The 18,963-nt window shown below is 32.4% G+C and overlaps 1 protein-coding gene and 1 long non-coding RNA gene across 10 annotated transcripts in view; one reads left to right on the top strand and one right to left on the bottom strand.

Moving 5' to 3' along the window:
* The window catches only part of SPATA17 (spermatogenesis associated 17), a 233,311-nt gene that overhangs the window by 35,152 nt on the left and 179,196 nt on the right, over positions 1 to 18,963 (bottom strand). The window lies entirely within an intron of this gene.
* LOC129031715 (uncharacterized) overlaps positions 5,573 to 18,963 on the top strand; it is a 54,543-nt gene continuing 41,152 nt past the window's right edge. For 2 of the 3 annotated variants that reach the window (XR_008501101.1, XR_008501102.2), the window contains exon 1: positions 5,575 to 5,748. This is a non-coding gene — a long non-coding RNA (uncharacterized LOC129031715). Of the gene's footprint in view, positions 5,749 to 18,963 lie in introns of all 3 variants that reach the window. The other variant, XR_008501103.1, reaches the window with a different exon arrangement.

Genomic DNA, 18,963 nt, shown 5'->3' on the forward strand with positions numbered 1-18,963 from the left:
GACAGAAAAGTGAAGGAAACAAGTATATGGTAAATGCTAATTGTTCTTCATTACTGCCATAATAAATGTCATCCTGATCTACAGCTTTAGGTGGGTGAGCTACAAAGAAATTTGGACAGACATGCTTCCAGTCTTCTAATGGCAAATCATTAGATTCATACACAAACAAATGCAGAAGGAATATATAATAAAAATAATTAAAACACTGAATAAATGTACATCAATTATATTCTATTTGCCATAAGAAAATGTATTTTTGGAGTATGCCTTTTTATATAGGGATTTGATCCTTTAAATACTAATTAAACTTGCTAGTCACATATAGCTTGAGCAAGATGCAGTTAGGAGAGGCATTCCTAAGGAAGGAGATAGAGAAAATGAGTATGCTTCCTTAGTATTTGGTGTAATTTGACCAACTGTGTGGATGCAAGGAATTTAGAAGAGACCAGGTGTCAGGGAGGAGACGAAGAGTTCTATATTGAGCATATTAAGAGTGAACGTCTCTGGGATAAGCAAAGAAAACAGCTGAAAGAGTAATATGGCAACATTCTTTTCTCTAATGCTGCTTACAGGCAAGTTGCATGATTAAATGAAGAAGGTAGGGAAAGTAAGACATTTATAACACAATGGACAAATGACAATGCATTGCTAGTTAGACAGCATAATAACTACCATCTAATTTTCTCTTTAGAATCCATTTATTCTTCAAAGCCCTAGATCATCATCAAGGGACCACATTTTCTAACTGAGGAATTACAGGAGAGGAAAAGCCAATTTTATTAAATACTCCAATTGTTATGAGCAAACCCTTTGCAAATAGCTCCTGGAATGGATTTAATAAGAAAGTAAGGTTAACATTTGTAACCTTAAAACCAATAGTGCAAACTATTTTCACTATTTTTATACCTTTATAATATTTAATTAATATTCAAAAAGTCACTTGCTGCCCAAGCTATCAAATTATCACTTCCTAGTCATTTGGCAATTCACATTTGTTAACCTTTTAACTTGTAAACAGATTTAAATTTTTCTCTAATAGCTTAACCTGACAACAGTCACCTAAAAAGTAACTTGTAAATTAATTCAGAGTTAATAACACCATTATCAGTCTGGCACTTATATGACAGATGTTACAAAAGGCAGTATTCTCTAATCAGCCTGGAAGTATGGCTTCCAGGCTCTTCTAAGAATAAATATGAATGTGTAGCTAAATAATTCCATGAAGAACTTGTTTAGGAGAAAATATATTGCATTTAGGCAGAATTTGGAAAATATTCAGTTAAGTATATTACAATAAAATGAATCTATGAGAATAATTTTTTGCACTGGAACACTTCCTTCAAGTGAATTCTTAAGCAGGAAGCCCAGGATTTGACACAGATGAATGGAGCCCTGTTTGAGTCGAGGAGATGTTCAGTACAGGGCTCAGGATGCTGAGTGCTTGTTGGTGCACATTATGTAAAGTGATATGAAGTGATCAAGCAATGCAAAATTTAAAAAAGAATTTGACTGTCATTTTTATGGTCTATATACTACTGGATTCCTTTGCCTTTTTGTAGAAGGTTAAAAAAATATTAAACACCAACTTGGGGATTTACCAAAAATAATTTTCAAAGAGTTGCTTGTTACATTCTGATATAAAATTGAATGGAAGATACAAAATGATATGAGATGAATCCATAAATTCACATCTGACTTGCAAATAAGCTTTCACATATTTGCCTTAGAAGTAATAAAAGTTGGATGTTTTACAGATTTAAATATCAATATTTAATTTTTTGAATAAATTTTATTGTGTATATTTGAGGTTTACAACATTATTTTATGGGATACATATAGATAGTAAAATGTTTACTATAGTGAGTAGATTAATATATCTCTCATCTGACAGTTACTTTTTTATTTTTGTGACAAGGGAAGCTAAAATCTACTTAAGAACACTCCCTAATATAATTTTATTAACTTTAGCCCTAATGTTGTACATTGGCTCGCTGGACTTTCATCCTATATATCTGCTATTATTTCATCCTATATATCTGCTATTTTGTATCTTTTGACCTATATATAAATATATATGACCTATATTTCTCTCGCCACCCCAATCCCCTCCCCATGCCCATGTTAATCATTTTCTTTCATGCTCTATGTGTATTTGAGCTCGTTTTAAAATATATCTTTTTTTTTTCACATAAGTGAGTAAATGCAGTATTTTTTTTTTTTTTTTTTTTTGAGATGGAGTCTCGCTCTGTCACCCAGGCTGGAGTGCAATGGTGCAATCTCGGCTCACTGCAACCTCCACCTGCTGGGTTCAAGTGATTCTCCTGTCTCAGCCTCCCGAGTAGCTGGGATTACAGGTGTGGGCCACCATGCCCGGCTAATTTTTGTATCTTTAGTAGAGACAGGGTTTCACCATTTTGGCCAGGCTGGTCTTGAACTCCTGACCTCAGATGATCCACCCTCCTTGGCCTCCCAAAGCGCTGGGATTACAGGCGTGAACCACCATGCCCGGCCGGAGGCAGTATTTTCTTTCTGTGTCTGGCTTAGCATGCCCTTCAGGTTCATCTATGTTGTGCTAAATGGCAGGATCTTTTTCTTTTATAAAGCTTTTTAAAATAATAATATATATCTCACATTTTCTTTATCCATTCATCCTTTGATGAACATTTAGGTTATTTCCATATCTTGGCTATTGTGAATAATGCTGCAATGAATGTGGAAATGCAGATACCTTTACAATGTGGTAATTTCTTTTCCTTTGAGTATATACACAGAAGAGAAATTGCTGGGTTATATTGTAGTTCTATTTTCAATTTACTTAGGAATCTCTGTGTTGTTTTCCATAACAGCTGTTCCAATTGGCATTCCATCAGCAGTGTACTAGGGTTCCCTTTTCTCTACACCCTCACCAACTTTTGTTATCTCTTATCTTTTTGATAACAGCCATCCTTACAGATGTGAGGCGATATCTCAGTGATTTTAATTTGCATTTTACTGATGATTAGTAATACTGAGCATCTTTTAATGTACCTGTTGACATTTTTATATCTTCTTTAGAGAAATGTCTGTTCATGTTCTTTGCCCGCTTTTTAATTGGCTTATTTTTCTTGCTGTTGAGTTGTAAATGTTCTTTATAAAATCTGAATATTAACCCTTATCAGATAAGTGGTTTGCAATTATTTTTTCCCAGTTTGTAGGTTGCCTTTTCATGTTGTTGATTGTTTCCTTTGCTGTGCAGAAGCTTTTCAGTTTAGATTTAGTTTAGTTTGAAGCTTTTTCGTCCCATTTTATTTATTTTTGTTTTTGTAGCCTGTTTTTGGTGTGATATTCAAAAAATCATTTCCAATGCCAATATCAAAGAAGTTCCACCTATATTCTCTTCTAGGATTTTTATAAATTCAGATGTTACATTTAGGTCTTTGATCCATTTTAAGTTGATTTTTATGTATGGTATAAAATAGCATCCAATTTCATTCTTTTGCATTTGGAAATCCAGTTTCCTTGCACCACTTGTTGAAGAGACTATCAGTTCACCACTGTGTCCTCTTGGTGCCCTTGTCAAAAATTAGTTGACCATATATGTTTCAATTTATTTCTGGGTTCTCCATTCTGTTCTGTCAGTCTATGTTTCTGTTTCTATGTTAGTACCACACTGTTTTGATTATTGTAGTTTTGTAATATAACTTTAAATCAGAAAGTATGATGTCTCCAACATTGTTTTTCTTCATACTGCCTTGACTATTCAGGTTTCTTTTGTGGTTCCGTATAAATTTTAGGATTTTTGTTTTCTCTTTATGTGAAGAATGTCATTATAATCTTTTTAAGTTCCCAGGTACATGTGCCAAATGTGCACATTTGTTACATAGGTAAATGTGTGCCCTGTGGTTTGCTGCACCTATCAATCCATCAACTAGGTATTAAGCTCAGCATGCATTAGCTTTTTTCCCTAATGCTCTACCCTCTCCCTGCTCTCTTACAACAGGCCCCAGAGTGTATTGCTCCCCTCCCTGTGTCCATGTGTTCTCATTGTTCAGCTATCACTTATGAGTGAGAACATGCGGTGTTTGGTTTTCTGTTCCTGCATTAGTTTGCTGAAGATAATGGCTTCCAGCTTCATCCATGTCCCTGAAAAGGACATGATCTCGTTCCTTTTTATGGCTGCATGGTATTCCATGGTGTATATGTACCACATTTTCTTCATCCAGTCTATCACTGATGGGCATTTGGGTTGATTCCATGTCTGCTATTGTGACTAGTGCTTCAATGAACAGACACATGCATGTATCTTTATAATAGAATTATTTATATTCCTTTGGGTATATACCCAGCAATGGGATTGCTGGGTCAAATCTTGGATGTGTTTCTGGTTCTAAATCTTGGATGAATTGCCATGCTGTCTTCCACAATGGTTGAACTAATTTACATTCCCTCCAACAGTGTAAAAGCATTCCTATTTCTCTGCAGGCATTAAAATTTTAATAGAAATTGTCTTAAATGTGTATATTGCTTTGGGTGGTATGGACATTTTAACAATATTAATTATTCCTTTGCATAAACATAGGATACCTTCCAATTATTTGTTTCTTCTTCAATTTCTTCCATTAATGTTTTATAGTTTTAGTAAAAATATTTAATTTTTATATTAAAGCATAAACTTTAATATAGAAAATGAATTCATGTTAATAAAGGGCAAATTAATCTTTTAATAATCAGTTTTTCCAAATGGCTTTTATTCTAATACACCATGAAAACGGAGCTAATAATGTATACATTTTAAATGAGATACAGAGAGCATTAGAGATTTAGAATATCACTATAACATAAGTAATCAAAATATACCAGTAGACTAGAAAAAGACATAAAAAAGATCACTAAATATAATAAAAGCTAAAGCGTATGCTGTTTACCATGTTGAGTATAGTTTATATAGTTCTCCATCATCAGAAAAACACTGTAAGGAAAGTAAAATATTTTCCCCTTTCCACAAATTAGAAAATTGAGGTACAGAGAATTTAAATAACTTGCTTAAAATTACGCACCTATCTGGAATTTGAACCATAAAATCTCACTTCGGAATGCAGTTTCATAATTATTATGTTTTAATGCCTTGAGTTTCACATGTAGTGATTTTAATGACTGTTTTGAAATTGACTATTTGAAAAGATAAATCTTTCTCTAATTGGTAAAATATCATATTTAGAAGTTAGTTATAAGTAATGTTATAAGTCCATAAAAATACCAACTCTCACTATGACTATTTAAAATCATTCTGGATATATTAGTTAATGGAATTAACCAAAACACTAAAGTAGAATATAAATGTAAGAAATAAAGAAACAAAATTATCATGAGTTTCAGATGATTATATACTTGAGAACCCCAAGAAAATCAACAGATAAATAATTAGACCTATTAAAAATGTTCAAGAATCTTTATAGTAACTGTTACAGACTAAATTGTGTACTCCCTAAATTCATATAATAAAGCTCTAACCTCCAATGTGACTATATTTGGGCCTATAAAGAGATGATAATAATGGTTGAGTGAGGTCATAAAGCTGGAACTTTTAAGTTGATTGGGTTGCTTCTTAATAAGAAGAGGAAGCAACACCAGAGATGTTTCTGTCTCCATTTGTACATAGAAAAGAGGCCATGTGAGGACACAGGTTAGAAGACTTCATCTGCAAGTCTGGGAAGAGAGACCTCACCAGAAACTGACCCTGAGCTTGGAGTTATAGCCTGCATAATTGTGGTAAAATACATGTCTTGTTTAAGCCACCATCTGTAGTATATTGTTACGGCAGCCTGAGCAGACTCATATAGTAACAAAAATATATATAAATAATGAAAGTTACTATGTAACAAAAGCCAGCTAGAAAATAAATAAGAAAAGAGCTTTCCCACAATAACAATAAAATATAAATTACTTAGGAATAAATCTAACAACAAATGTGTATTATCTACATGAAGAAGACTGCAATTTTTATTGAGAAACATAGTGTGTTCTTGGAAAACAAAGCTCAATTCATTAAAATCAAGGAAATGTTAGTTCAATCATTAATTTCATACCTATGTGATTGGTAAAACTTTTAGGTTAATATTAAATGTTAGAAAGAATGTAGACTATATCCCTGCTGTAGACTAAATGTGTACTTTGGAAAATGGATATGAAACAAATTTAAAGATGTAAATATCCTACAATCCAATGATACTTTTCTTTCATACGTACACCAGGAGATATGTAACATAACATATATGTATATGTTATATAATTACATATAACAAACATAATACTCATATTAGCATGATTTATCAGAGCAAAAGGCTGATTACCAAACCAGATTAATCTTTAGTAAAATTGATAAATTGTGGCAAATTCATGTGTGGAATATTTTACACTAGTGAAAAAGAATGAAATGCAGCTACACGCAATGAGTGTTCTGTATAAAAGTTTTTACAAAAACAAAACAAAAAATCACATGGCATGATTTACACATTCATATAAATACATTTACATGTGTATTACTTTTTTCATGTATTTTAGGAGCTTTTAATGTATTTCTATTTATATGAATACAAAAAAGAACAGTTTTATTCTTCTGAAGTCTTTTGGCATTCTTATTGATTCCACCTTTTCTGTTCTTAATTAGAGACAGCCACTATCCTGAATTTTTTAAATGATTTATTTGCTTTTCTCTGTACTTTTATTGCATATGTTTTTATTCCTAAATAATAGTTTGTTTTGTATATTTTAGGAATTTTTAATGTATTTGTATTTATATGAATATTTGTATTCATATAAATACCAATACATACACAAATGTATTTGTATTTATATGAATACATATATTCATATGTATATAAATGTATTTATATTTGAATTTTATATATATGTATGTGTATTTTATACATATGCATATGAAAGAAAATTATACATACACATATGAAAGAAAAGTATTATTTTTTTAGGATATTTACATCTTTAAATTTGTTTCATATCCATTTTCCAAAGTACACATTTAGTCTACAGCAGGGATATAGTCTACATTCTTTCTAACATTTATTATTAACCTAAAAGTTTTACCAGTCACATAGGTATGAAATTAATGACTGAACTAACATTTCCTTAATTTTAATGAATTAAGATTTGTTTTCCAAGAACACATTATAAAATACATATACATACAAATTTATATGTATTTGTATAAAATACATGAATATATGAATAGAAATACATTAAAAGTTCCTAAAATATACAAAACAAACTATTATTTAGGAATAAAAACATATGCAATAAAAGTATAGAGAAAAGCAAAGAAATCATTTAAAATATTCAGGATAGTGGCTATCTCTAATTAAGAGAAGAAAAGATGGAATCAATAAAAATGCCAAAAGACTTCAGAAGAATAGAACTGTTCTTTTTCTAAACTGATGGAGAATTTTTTGTATAATTATTTTTTAAGTAATATTCTGGTATTCTATACCTACTTGACTCATAATGAAGACAATTTTAAATATATATAGTATACAAAACTGTGAACATAATACATAAAAGAACAGAGTTAATCAACATAAAATAATAGAAATTCAACAAAAAAATCCCATAGTAAATAAAATAGTAACTAAGTGAAATAAATAATAAAATAATGGAATTTCTAATCATGGGGAAATGACAGAATAAATGATATCAAGAAAACTCAGTAGCTATTTGGAAAATAGCAGCAGTAAGTCCTTACCTATCAATAATTACCTTGACTGTAAATGGATTAAATTCTCCAGTTAAAAGACCATAGAGTGACTGAATGGATTTTAAAAAAGAGACCCAACTATACGCTGCCTACAACTATATGCTGCCTACAAGAGACTTACTTTACCTGTAAGGAAACAAACTGAAAGTGAAGTCATGGAAAAATTTATTCCATGAAAATGGAAACCCAAAGAAAGCAGGAGTATTGATACTTGTATCAGATAAAATAGTAAAATAGTAAAAAGAGAAGAAGTTCATTATGTAATGATAAAGGGGTTAATTCAGCAAAATGATATGACAATCAAAAATATATATGCACCCAACAACAGAGCACTTAAGTAAATATATAAAGCAAATATGAAAAGATCTAAAGGGAGAGATACACTGCAACACAATAATAACAGGAGACTTCAACACCCCATTTTCAGCAATGAACACATCATCTAGGCAGAAAATCAACTAAGAAATATTAGATTTAAACTGTACTATAGACCACATGCATACATGACCTTGAGAAGAAACGAGGAGATTCCTTGGAAGAAAGAATTGACAAGGAAGTACAAATCCAGTGAGGGTAGTGGTCAGCGTTTGCCTCATGGTATATACCTGTCCACAGAGTCGTGAGTCTGGGTATAACCTGCCACATGCTAAAAAAAAATAGATGCTTAGAACTAGAGCAGAGTGAAAAATTAAATTAGAGAGCCCTATATAAAACTGGAACTCCTAAAAAATAACATTCTCAGTCGGTGAACTAGAAAAAGAAAGACTTTAGTAGGGAGAATTTGAGCATATCTACCTATTCCATTCTTAGTTCTGGATTGAGTAAAGAGCAGGAAAGAAATCTTTCCTGGGAGAATATGATATGGCTAGTTCCAGCAAATATTAGAGAAGAGCACTATTTGAAGATATAGTGGCTAAGATTTTTCCAATTTGGTGAAAGACATCACACATTAAGCAACCCAAGGAATCCTAGGCAGGATAAATAAAAATGAAATCTATACTAAAGGAAGAGTTCATATAGTAATTAGAAAAATAGTAAGAAAAAGACAAACTCGTGAACAGAAATATGAGCAAAAGATATAAAACGTCTTTTACAAAAAAGCAAGTGGTCAATAAATGTCTAAAAACATTTTTAGCATAAGTTGTTATCAAAACAATGTAAGTTTTTAAAGAGAGAATTTTACCTATTATAAAATTAATGATAAAAAATATTCAGTGTTGATGAGAATGTAGAGAAATAAAAATTCACACAAATGGTTGAAAATGCAAATTAGTTTAATCTTTCTGCAAGACATTTGGGAAGATGGATCAAAAGTCTTAAAAACGTGCATACTCATTAACCCAGGGTTTCTCACAGGTGGCATAATTGACATTTTAGGTAGATAATTCTTTGCTGCAGGGGGCTACCCTGTGCATTGTAGAAACTTTAGCAATCCCTAATCTCTCTCTACCCTTTAGATTGCTGTAGCCTCCTTCATTAAGTTGTGACAATCAAAAATACATTGCCAAAATCACAAAATCACCCCTTGTAGAGAGCCACTCATTTAACCTATCATTCCCATTTCTAGGAACTCATTTCTAAGGACATAAATTTTGGGGCAAAGTTTGTGCCCCTTGCATGAGTGCTCCTCTTAGCATTACTTCTGAATCTGAAATTTTGGGAAATTAATTTAAAAGACAAATTAATATAAAATCGGAGGATGCCAGTTAAATAATGATATCCACATAACAGCATAATTAATGCTAAACATCTTCTATCTTAAAAAATAAAAGATACATTACCCCATATCTCCCTACAGCTATTGCTCTCTCTTCTCCCACTCACAGACAAACTTATTCAAATTTTTATCTACACTTGGTATCTCCTTTAAAATTTACCTAATCGAACCAACTCTAGTCTTCCATATTGTCATTGAATCAACTCCTGCTAAGTAACCAGTGACCTTCATTTTGCTAAATCTATGGGGCTTTTTCACTGTTCATTTTATTTGACTTCACAGCATCATTTGACATGGCTCATCACTCCTTTATTCTTATTGCATTATCTTTCCTTGACTTTTTTGATAAGCATATTCTCTTAGCCTTCCTCACATTTATCTGCCTCCTTTACAGGCTCATCCCACTTCAAATGGCCATTAGATATTGGCATTCCTCAAAACTTCTCCTAGCACTCCTCTTTTCTTATTCTGTGTTCCCACTCTAGGAAATTTCATTCAGGCTATTGTTTGGACATAATCTCTTTATCTCCACAAAATTTCATGTTGAAATTTGATCCCCAGTGTGGCGATGTTGAGAGATGGGGCCTAGTGGGAGGTGTTTGGATCATGAGGACAGATCCCTCATGAATGGCTTGGTGCCATTTCATTCTAGCAGTAGTGAATGAACTCTTGCTTTCATGAGATGGGATTGGTTCTGGGGGATTGGATTAATTGGGACGCCCCTCAGGTTTGGTCCCTCTTTGCACATTCATGCTTTGCCCTTAACCTTCTCTGCCATGTTTTAATGCAGCACAAAATCCCTCACGAGAAGCTGAGCAGATGCCAGCAGCATGCTTCTTGTGCAGCCTACAGAACTATGAGCTAAATAAGCCTCTTTAAAAACTACCCGGCTTCAGGTATTCCTGTAGATAGCAACGAAAAAATAAACTATCTACTTTCATGGTTTCAATTATTATTTATGAACCAAATATATTCAATTTTGTGATTCTAGTAAAGGCTGTTGTTCCAAGCAATGCACCTCTATATTCAGTTATATTCTATTCTATATTTTATTTGACATATCTAATTGGATGAGTTAAAGTCATTTCAAACTCAAACATGTTCAAGATTGAACTCAAGGATTCTTCTCTGTAACTGACTCCCAATTCTAGCCCTTTTCTTCTTTTCCCAGTCTCAATGAGTAATACCATTCTAAATCTGGTAGCCTTTTGCAGAAAGTTAAAAGTAATCAGAAAACATCATACTCAATCCATTTTCAAGTTTTAACATTATCAGTAATCTTAATACTTCTAAAGTTAATTCATGTCTCTCCAAATCCACTGCCATTCTTGTAGAACAAACTACATTAAATATAATTTGGACTACTGCTCACAAACTTGTCCCTTCTCCATTCATTTTGGCCTCTCTAAAATTGAATATCCACATTGTATCCAGAGAAAACTTCTTAAAAACATAAACCTCACTTTTTCAATCCTTGCTTAAAACCTTTTAACTCTCCTAGCCTAAAGACTAATTGTTTAGGATAGTCTAGCGGGTACCTGCATATTCTATATCCGGCGAGATCTCCAGTCTTATCATCTAACATCTTTGTCCTTATTCTCTCAACTTAAGCCCTGATAACCTTTTGAAACTGGAAAGTTCTTGTTCCCTGAGAACTGAAAGTCCGTGTTGTCTGCAATCATAGGTGTTTAGCACTTACTGATCCTTAGGGTTCTTTACTATCCAGTCTTATATATGTATGACCTTTTTCTCTGGGGTATTTAAAACAGTGATTAATTTACATTCTAAATTGTCTAGCATACTTCCTACTCCATAGAAGGTGTTCAGTATTTGTTGAATGACTAAAGACAACTGTTGCTAAATATGACCTTCAAGGAGTTTTAGCTGGCCTTTAGAAAATGGAAGCTGCCTAAATCCAAATCTCTCCATACATCATAATATTATCAAGGAACACAAGTAAAACTATACATGACACATACCTTCAGCCTTACTAGGAAATAAAGAATACAAATCTTAAGTTAGTTATAATTAAAGAAAGAAGCATCAAATTCTAAGAGTTAATATGGTAGCTTTCCTCATTGTTGCAAACCTTTGGGTGTAAAATGCAAGGGGAGAGAAAGCTTACTAAAGGTTATAGAAAGAGGTGAGGGGCACAGAGAACACTGATAAAATAACCTCCAGAAAGATAAATTTAAAAACTAAGTGTTAAAAGGCTAAACACAGGCCTGTGACTTGATAGTTCATGGCATCAACTATAGAGAAGAGCATTGAATCTGAAGCGATTGCTTCTAGGGAAGAGGGAGATAGAGAGAGAAAGATGCACCCTTGAGTCAGAAATGAAAGAAGGAAGTAGAAGTGGAAAAAAAAGGATCCTGCAGAAATAAAACCACAAGACATCAACTCCCTCTTCTTCCCTACGACATTATTTTATTAAAGAAACCAAATTTACCATAGTAACAGAAAAGTACGTACTTGACTTAGGAACTCTGTCCATAAAATAAAGAAAATAAGCTAAATAGAACCTCATTAAAAACTCACTGTGAGAAAAAAATCAAAGTGAGAATTCAAATGTTTCAGCAAATGAAAATTCCGGAAAACAATAAGAAAACATTTCAAATTGAATTAAATATTCTCAAACAAAAATTAAGAAATAATTCATATAAAAGCTCACAAACTAAGAACAGAAATGTACCCAAAACCAGGAAGATATGCAGGAAACTTATTTAATCCCAGGAAAGAAATTGAGGAAAGAGACAAAATCATATCGGATATGAAAAGTAAATTATATATGGCCCAAAGGAAATAGATTTGAATACAAATTTAAAAGAAAGCAAAAAAAAAAAAAGGAAAATGAAATAAGTAATATGGGTGAGAGAGAAAAGGGCTAAAGTGGAAGATAGGCAAAGAAAGATTCAACATTAAATATAATTAGAGTCTTTAAGATGATAAACAAAAGAGTAAAAAAGAATATTTAAAACTATAATCTAATAAATATTTCCAGAAATACGGGAAAGCTTTAAATCTACATATTGAAAGGAACCACTGTGTACCTGAAAAATTTTAAACTAAAATGATAAACTGTAAGCCATCAAACTAACACATATATGATGATGTTCACATAAGATTATACTTTACAGTATGGTTTTTAACTGTTTTTACTGTAATTTTTCTATATTTAGATACATTTATATACACAAATACTTATCATTGTATTACAACTGTCTACAATATTCAGTACAGTAACATGCTGTACAGGTTTTTAGCTGAGGAGCAGTAGGCTATACCATATACCAAAGGTCTGTAGTAGGCTATACCACTTAGGTTTGTGTAAGTACACTTTATGATGTTCGCACAACTAAATTATCTAATGACACATTTCTCTGAACATATCCCCATTAAAGTGATGATCAACTGTATTAATGTTTAAAGACAAAGAAAATTACTCAGAGCATTCTGGTAAATTGTGATGTCCAAGGATGGTAAGTGAATACAACAGGCTATGAAAGAATATATCAAGTGCAAACTTATTTTCTGTATGTATCTGTGTGGTAGATTATATGTACAAAAGTGAGACTGAAATAGTACTGTAAGAATAATAAAATACTGGCAATGAATAATAGGTGGTTTTATTTTCTCTATTTGCTTCTCTCTTTTCTAAATTTTCTAAAATTAAAGTGAATTCTTGCAATCTAATCATATAAAATATAATTTTCAGAAAAGCATGATAAATTCAATTTAATTGTTTGAGATTCCCTTTACTGAATGAGAATAATGAATGGGGACTGTACCAGAAACGCTAAAACTAAGAGGACAATCAGCATGCAGAGATACATGGGAAGCTGAAGTTCAGTAATACAAAATGCTTCATAAAGTTACAGGGAAATTATTGGGCATGCCTGTAGACTATGCATGTGTGATCCTAGTCATTAACCTATAGACGTACAGCAAGATGTGGCCAACAGCAGATCAGAAAACTGTACCTAGAAGAAAAATATTAGACTTATGTAATATAGCCCATTTAAAGGTAGCTTTTGAAACCACGTAAGGTAAATTATGCTGCAATTTCAGGGCAACATGTTGAGGGTAAAATTGATTTGGTATGTTTCCACTCAGTCGAGGATCTTACTTTGGATAGACACACACACCAGCATCACCATCTGTATTAGTTCATTCTCACACTGGTATAAAGAACTGCCTGAGACTGGGTAAATTATAAAGGAAAGAGGTTTAATTGACTCAGATCCACAGGGCTGGGGAGGCCTCAGGAAACTTACAATCATGGCAGAAGGGGAAGCAAACATGTCCTTCTTCACATGATGGCAGGAAGGAGAAGGAGAGCCAAATGAAGGGGAAAGCCTCTTATAAAACTGTCAGATCTTATGAGAACTTGCTTGCTATTATGAGAATAGCATGGGGGAAACTGACCCCTTGATTCAATTACCTCCAGTATGTCCCTTCCACCACAGTTGAGGATTATGGGAACTACAATTCAAGATGCGATTTGGGTGGGGACATAGCCAAACCATATCACCACCTGGAAGATTTGTTCACAAGAAAACTGGGAGAAATGAGAGGATACACTTATTAAATTTCCTCCAGTTTGACATCTTTTAACGGTCTTTAAACAGGCTTCAGATTTCACTAAAATATAACTTCTATAATATTTACTAAAAAGTACTCATTTTTTCTTCTAATTTTTTAAAGCCCCATTCCCTGTAAGACTAATTCATGAGCTGAACCCAAAGGGAGTAAAAGCAGATAAGAATAGCTGAGTTATGAGAAAACTAGATACATAGAATAGATTTATTTGATCAATTGTATGTATAAAAACTAGATAAATTTTAGCATCATGCTGAGAGAATAACACTTTATAAACTAGAGAGAGTTTATGCCAGGAATACAAGGATGGTTCAACATTACAGCTTATATTGATGTAGTACATTGTTTTAAAAGGTTAAAAAAGAAAAATATATTGATCTTTTTAGATACTAAGAAATTACTTAATAGACTTCAATAATTACCTCACTCGAAAAGATAGTAACTTCTTAATATTTCAATATCATATTTTAACTAGTTATACGTATATATGACACTATCAAGTAGTTACAATTGTGTGTATGTATATTATGTATCCAATAGCAAACTTTATATTCAGAAGTGAATGATGACCATTTTAATCTATTTTTCATTATGCTATGTGTTAGTTAATATGACCAGAAAGTTTTTAAATGAAGTAAAAAGATTATAAAGTGAAAGATAGAAGGTTGAATATATAAATATGTGCAGATGATGTAATTGTCTACCTAGTAAACCTAAATGCTAGAATTAGTAGAAAAATTCATAAAGCAACCATTAAAACATAGCACGTTAAGGTAATAGTCTTTAAAAATTAATAAATAATAAGGTAAAAGAAAATCCTAATCAGAATAAAAATATAAAATAATTAGAAATATGCTTAGCCAATAACTGGAAACTAGAACAGTTACAAAACTCTTCTTAAGGTCAATTAAAAAATTTTTAATAAATTGAGAGACAAAGCATGTTCTTGAATGCTAAGACTCAATATATTAAAAGTCAATTCCCCCCATATTAATCTATAAATTTATTCAGTAGCAAACAAAATTCCAGTTTATTTAAGACTAAAGATGTGTGTACATCTTTTGTAAAAACCACTGAGAACAACCAGTGTTAATGACAATGAAGGGATATGTATATATGGAATAAGGTACTTTTTTGTTCATTCCGCTTCAGAGCAGTTAGATAATGCATAATGAAAGTATTAATACTATGCATTCACTCTACATCAGTCAGGGTTCTCCAAGGAAAGAGAACCAATGAGATAGATGTCGGGGGAGGGGTGAATTTATTTTAAAGAAATGGCTTATGCAATTTTGGAAACTGGTAGGTGTTAAATCTGTAGGGCAGTCCACTCCAGTAAACTGAAAACACAAACAGGGATTGATGTTGCAGTCTTGAGGAAGAATATCTTCTCTGGGAACCCTCTATTTTTGTTCTTAAAACCTCTAACTTATTGAATGAGACCCACCCACATTATGGAGGATAATCTGCTTTACATAAAGTTAACTGATTATAGATCTTAAGCACATCAGAAAAACACCTTCACAACATCACTTACACAGTGTTCGATTAAATAATGGTGTCATAGCCTAGTCAAACTGACATAACATAAAACTACCCATCACATTCTTTGACTCAGAAATTTTACTTTCAGGAAATCATTAGGGCAAAGATATATGAATATGCATAAAAGTGTTCATCTCATTGGCAGTACCCAAAACACACTGCTGCTGAATGGTTTGATAGGGGCCTACCTAGAAGTACACAGAAATATCCATTTGAATTCTCCATGCCAAACCTCCAGATATAGCCAGGAGGACACTTGTCTAAGTACTATTAGCTAACTTTTGTGTTCATGTTATGTTTCAAGTACTTCCATGATTCTTAAGACCAAAGTTGGCCTCTTTCTAAGGCACAATGTATATTTCCTATTTATATTTCCAGTCATTTGGGGTCCCCTTATTCCAGTAAAACCTCCTTTTGTCTGAGTCAAATCAAGACCAGAAAGTCACAGAAAGATATTAAAGCAATAATCTTATACTTCGGAACGAAGGCAATAGGTTTGGAGGCCACAATTCACACTGATATCTTGTCTCAGTTTCCTACAACAGCAAGAAAAACGTAAATTGAGGCCTTCAAATTTAAAAATATAAAGTTAAGAGTTTAATTGTAGAAAAATGCAGAGATAACATATTCCATGATCTTTGTCAGAAGAAGAATTTAACTCTCATTCTAGATGAGTAACAATGCAGAGAAGACTAGCATATGTTGAATTTTTAAAGACTTACAAACTTCTTATTTTATTTTTTTAAGAGATGAGGTATTTCTTTGTCACCCAGGCTGGAGTGCAATGGTGCCATCATAGCTCACTGCAGCCTCCAACTCATGGGCTCACACAATCCTCCCACATCAGCCTCTCAAGTAGCTGGAACTACAGACATGTGCCACCATGCCCAGATAATTTTTAATTTTTTGTGTGGAGACAGGGTCTCACTATGTTGCCCAGGCTGGTCTCAAACTCCTAGGCTCAAGACATCCTCCTGCCTTAACCTCCCAAAGTGCTGGGATTACAGGAGTGAGCCATTGCACCTGGTCTGAGACTTAGAAACTTCAGGAGAAACTTTTCATAAAGTTCAGGAATCACATTGGGACTAAAAACTTCCAGAAAAAAAATTTCATAGGCAAACTATTAAACCTCTCACTGTCAGAAAAAGATTTTGTCCTCCACCACAGTGTACAGCCGCACATCTAGGGCAAACATCTTACCTGGGGTAATGTAAATCTTACAGACCTCCGACGGAAATGTTAACCATAGTCTCTTCAGAGCTGTACAGCTATTAATAATCTAATGGAGAGATCTCTCAGTTTCAAGCTTTATTGCAGTTACAAAATATAAAGATTTTAAAAATGGCTTACCATGCTTCTTTGTAAAAATTTGTTCCACTATGTTTGTTCATCACTTAAATGAAATATTTTAGAATCAAATGCAAATTGTGCCCTTAGGTTAATGATTATAACTAATATGCTCAGATCTAATATTTTGAGAATCTTAGACACATCATTGCACATATTATTTTCATTCACAAGTTAAAATTCAAATCAGGAACCCTGTTGTATCATTTTTAAAAGCATAATTGGAAATTACTAAACAATGTATCAAATTAATCAGAAACAAACCAGATTAAAAAGCAAAGGCAGCATAAATGTATATATCTTTACATAATACATTTAAAGTATTCTATACACTAAATATTATTTTACTAAGTAATACAATACAGTATTTGGCTCTGCCCAATTTTCTGAAATGCATAGTAGACTAGAGTATACATATAAATATATGCATATACAAATGCATCTATAAATTTATAACAAAAATTCATGTAAATTTATACTTTTCCTGAAGCCTACTGTCCTTAGAAAGACTAGACAAGGGTAATCAGAGGAAGAAAACTGAAAAAATTCAGTCTCTAATATATTGCCAAAGAGGGAGAGAGAGAAAAATCACTTAAACTGAGTATTTGATTATTGAAGGCCATCCTCATAAGCAAAATATTTTCCCTCAATTACACCTAATTATTTAATTGTTTACATTTACTAATGAAATGAAACAACACATAACAAACAACTGTAAGGGGCTGTTTTTCAGCAAGTGCATAATCATCAATCAGCATGTATGGAAAGATTCTTAAAATTATATGAAGCTGGTCTGTTTAAATAGAAAGGCATATTTTATCCCAATCAATGCATAAAAAGTAAAATTATCCATAACTGAGGCATGTTTCTCTGCTGTACAGTTCAGCTGTAATGATCCCCACACACTGCACTTGCACATCAATTATGATAATCATAATCACGGTCGTTAAGCTGAATGTTCATTATTATCAGGATGCTGGTGACAGCAGATTCAATCACTGGGTGCAATGGGCAAGCAGTCACAATCCCACCCAAGTTTCTGCAGACAACAATCTGCCACATTAAATCTATGATGTGTTCTACATCCCACTCCATTCCAAAAGCCGTAGACAGTAAAGGTCAACTTTATGTTCTGTGCAATATGCTTAGGTTCTCTAAATTAATTCTTTAGAGTACTGGATATTTTTATGCTTTGTAGCTTACAAAATCCTGTTTAGGACCAAAATGCATGTGAAAATAACAAAAAAAGAACTTCTCTACTGTTGTAATTCACCTGTAATAAGACGTATAAGGAAAAGCTCTATCAACATGAACCATCTTGAAAGAGTCTCTTCCTGAATTTTTCAAACAAGGGAAAACATCAAATGGTTCCATTAAAATCAGTTGTCTAAAATGCCTATGGAAACTCATTCCAATTCAGATAAAGGCTTTAGAATATCATTTCTGCTTCAGTAAATACGAACATATGTGAATGTTTTGACAACCAAAAGCATGTTTTTAGTACACTGAATTTTTTATTGTCCAACTCTTTTAGATCTACCCAAATAGATTAAATTAATAGTGACTGACTGGTAGATTCTCCTTCTTTAACTTCACATCTAGTTTAAATATGGAGATCAGTACAATAAAGAATTTATGAATACAAAGAATTTACCTCATCTTAAAAGGTTCGACCATTTAAGACACAGACTTAGAATCTAACAACTTAACTTGGGCAGTTTACAAATAGATTAAAAAAATGAGTAAATTATATGGTATGCACATTATCTTATTATTGATTTCCACACTTTCAAAAATTATATATATGCTACTTTTCATTATTGATTTTCATACTTTTGAGAAAAATCGTATTATTTGCTCTAAATTTGCTGACTTTGATTTCTTTGTATAGTGCTCTTCAGTTCAATAGCATTAAAAATAAAACAAAAATTTAAATAATATTTGATACATTAAATCGATTTAATATGAATGTAATGAGAGGAAGAATATTTACTTACCTTTGATTTTCTGC

The sequence above is a fragment of the Pongo pygmaeus genome, chromosome 1 (genome assembly GCF_028885625.2).
Source record: "Pongo pygmaeus isolate AG05252 chromosome 1, NHGRI_mPonPyg2-v2.0_pri, whole genome shotgun sequence".
In the NCBI taxonomy this organism is placed as follows: Eukaryota; Metazoa; Chordata; class Mammalia; order Primates; family Hominidae; genus Pongo; species Pongo pygmaeus.